The sequence below is a fragment of the Amblyomma americanum genome, chromosome 4, assembly GCF_052857255.1.
Source record: "Amblyomma americanum isolate KBUSLIRL-KWMA chromosome 4, ASM5285725v1, whole genome shotgun sequence".
Classification (NCBI taxonomy): Eukaryota; Metazoa; Arthropoda; class Arachnida; order Ixodida; family Ixodidae; genus Amblyomma; species Amblyomma americanum.
In genome coordinates, this window is record NC_135500.1 from 76,626,125 (window position 1) to 76,629,910 (window position 3,786).

The following is a 3,786-nucleotide window of genomic DNA, read 5'->3' on the forward strand; positions in this document are numbered from 1 at the left end:
GCTTTAATACACTGTTGTACAGAAAAGAGAGGTACTGCTGCCAACATATCGATATTGGAAATAATGTCTCAATCAGAACTTTTGTCACCTGTCTTCTGAATAGACTCTATAGACGCTATTCTAAAGAAAACCGTAGGCTGAAGAAATGGAATGGGTCGGCGACGTTCTTATGAAAACCGCAAAGGCCCCTCAGTACTATGACCAGTGGACGCAAACAAAATAGGCAAATTGGTTTACCCACCGCAGTGACTCAGTGCTAAAGGCGCTCGTCTACTGAGCCGGATTACCAGAGTTCGAACCCGACCGCGGCGGCGACGTTTCAGTGCAGGCGAGGAGGCGGAGGCAAAAACATATATTGCTGCACTGCACTAAATTGGGGATGAGTGATGGGGATGGTTGTTGCACTGGGTGGCTGTCCCTATTCCGGTATGCCATGGGCCGCCGCTGCTGCCCGTGCTCTCTGGACCAGGGCCCGCTGGACCTCCAGGTCCGAGATGGAGAGGGCCGCCTTCCAGCCCTCCTTAGTTGTACTGGCAGGCCCATATCATCTGGTATAGGTCAGCATACTGCCCGCAGAGTGCACCTGCCCGTTAATGTAGGGTCCACGTCTTTTATTATGGCGGGATTTAAGAAACACCCGGTTTGAATGAATGAATTAATGAAAAAATTTTTCTTAAGTAGAATTCTCGCGGCCTAGGTGGGTCCCTCAGTACAAGGCCCCAGTGGCCTTTGCAATCTTGCGAGCCCTGTCGATCAACCAGATTGAGCTCTTGTTCAGGCTTCCAGTAGAACAGCGCAGCCCCCCACTGCTCCGGTGTTGGTGTGTTGTTTATTGGCGCTGCCTGCGTTTTCTGACAGACCCATGTAAAGGGGTAAAGCGTTATGTGTTCCCCGCAGAGCGGGCATTTGATGTCATATGTTGAAGGATAGATTTTGCTTAGTAAAGTGAGGTTGGGGTATGTATTAGTCTGCAGTTTTCTCCAAGAAACCGAAAACTCTCTACTAAGGTTTTTTTTTTGTGGAGGGGGTACGTCCTCCTGAGGGCTCGTTGGTGTTCCAAGATGGCTCCATACCGCCTAGTGGCTACGTCCAGTTCCCCTTCCGTGTGGGCCTTCCGGTGGGCGTATGCTCGGGCATTTGCGTCCGCACGCTAGTTCCCTTTGACAGTCTCATGGCCTGGTGCCCACGTGGTGAAGCATCTCGCAAAAGTGATTGTTCTCGCCTTGAGTATGCGGATGGCCGCAGTGGATATGCGTCCACTGCTGTACCTTCTGCACGCCTCATGCGAGTCTGTAATTATGTGTGCATGGAGCTCCTCGCCCTGGTGGGTGATGGCGAGTGCGATTGCTGCTTCCTCAGCCTCGAGGATGTTTTGATCGAGGCACAGTCGATTTCTCTGAGCTGGTGATCCACCAAGCCGGCTCCCGAGCCCTATCGTTCTGTGTATGTGGTTGCGTCAACGTTTTTTACCAGCGAAGCTTCTTTCGTGGGGTTCTGATCTTGACTTTCTTCTCGCTTTGTGTATACCTGGATGCATGTTTCTCAGAATTGGGCTGAACTCAATGATCCCCCTGATTTCATTCCGTACGCTCGCTGTGCTGTTGATTTCCCTCAAAGCCTCCCTTATGCCTAGTAAACTCAGCGCGTTTATGCCCGTTCGGGACAGCATGAGTCTGGCTTTCTGCGCGAGAAGATGGGCCGTGATATGCCCTTATACTGTGTTGTTTATGCCAAGTTTAAGGATTTTCTTCGTCCAAGTTGTAACCAGCAGTCCGAGAGTGCATTTGTATGCTTCCTAAGAATTGCGTCCAACTGTTCATTTTCCTGCTCGAGTGGTGTTTCGTAGGGGACGCTGTATAATATTTTACTGACGACGAGGGCCTGTACTAGTCTACATGCGTCCTCCTCCTTCACACCTCTTCTTCTGCTGTAAATTCGTGAAATCATCCTTGTGATTTGTGCTGTGGTATTTGCTAGCAGTCTGATATTTTGTGATACATGCGACGGTTACTCTGTATCCACAAGCCAAGGATATTTACTTTTGATCATTGTGGAATCTTTGTTTCCCCTATGTAGATGTCAATGGAATTTTGAAGATCATACCCTCTTCTGTAGACTGAGCACCTCGGAGTTTTCAGGGAAGCATGCAAGTCCAGTTTTGGGCGTATGCGTTGACCGTGTTTGCTGCTCGCTGAAGAAGGTCTTGTTTTTCTCCTAAGGATCCCCTTGTCAGCCTGATTGTGATATCCTCTGCACATATTGCATGTCTGCTTCCTTCCATTTCGTCGAGTTTCCTTACTAAGCCAACCGTAACAATGTTAACAGCATAGGTGATATCACAGAGCCTTGCGGTGTTCCTTTTTTTGGGGGGATGAAGGTGACAGTCCTGATGCCGCCTATTCTAATGATAGCGGTTCCGTTGCTGAGGAAGGCTTTTACATAGTTGTATATTCTCCGCTCGCAACCAAGGTTTTCCGAACCCCTCCATCACAGCCCTGTGACAGACATTGTCGAAGGCCGCTTGATCGAGAGCGACCAAGATGTCTCCGTATTTTGGGATAGTATTGAGCACTTCCCCCTTGATCTGCAGGGAATGTCTTATTCTGATAGGTATTTTCGGAATCTGGTTTGAAGCCGCCAGTGCACGTGAAAAATCCCCAGTTGATCGAAATTATTCCGAAGCCCTCCACTATGACACCTATTTCTTCCTTTCTTCTTTCCCTCCATGCTTTATGACGTCCCTTATGGCGCGATTAGCATGTCCACCAAGATGTGTGACACAGTTACCGCGCCATTTCCTTTCCTCAAGTACCTATTTTTTCACATAATGATCTCTTAAACAGAACTAGGAGGAAGGGATGTTTTGCTGTTTAAAAAAGAAAAACCTTGAAACAAGGTGATCAACAAACAAGTGCCGACGACCAGCTCCTCCAGCCTGTTGTTAGTGGCTATTTCTTAATAAAATAACAGTGGAAGGAAAAGATGTAGCTAGCCACTGCATCTGCCATCGAAACCTGAAGCACCTGAGCTGCGGTTATCTGGAATAAAAAGAGAGGGAGAGGACAGGGAAAGGGAAAGAAAAGGGGAGCGATAGTAAGAAAAGATAGGGGTAGGGGGTAATATACATTATGCACAAATACAGAACAATAAATAAATGTGGGAAGCTGCGCCGCGCTTGATATCGAGAGGGAGAAACAAATTGTCTCGACGCACTGGCTGATGTCGAGAGCGCCCCACAAAAGTCGCAAAAGTTCTATGGAATGTCTATACTTTTTTCCTTGCGCAATGAAACACCTGAATGGACATAGGTTCCTATTGAGAGCGCAACATAAAATTCGCAAAAATTCTATGCATTGCCTGTACTTTTTTCTTCCACAATGCAACACTTGCATGGAATAAGCTTCGAAACCAAGAAGATATTCAATAAGGTGGAAACTTGGGCCTTTTAGAGGCTGTTCGTGATGGAAATATGTGGGCGCAAACTAAACGAGGAACAAAAAAAGAAAAAAAATTGCCTGTGGTTTACCTATGGTTAACCCTAGTTGAATTGCGAAAGCTTCGTTTCCTCGGCACGTCGTCTACGCAGCGTCTCATTCCGACGCTCTCGAGAACTCAAAGCGGTCTCTTCCGCAGTTGAAGAGTCACTCCGGGACGTGGCACGAGTTCTAGCCGCATCTTCGTTACGACGTTTCACGAGTCGTGCGGCGCGTTCTTCTGGCATCTCTTGAGCGCGTTGTCTCTTCCTTGCTTCCTTCTGTCTTTGTTGCGTATCTTTCGCGCTCTCCA

General features: G+C 48.0%; 1 pseudogene; it reads right to left on the bottom strand.

The window, feature by feature from the left end:
• Positions 1 to 706: 706 nt before the first annotated feature.
• On the bottom strand, positions 707 to 1,537 carry LOC144129583 (uncharacterized; annotated as a pseudogene).
• Between the last annotated feature and the right edge of the window lie 2,249 nt (positions 1,538 to 3,786).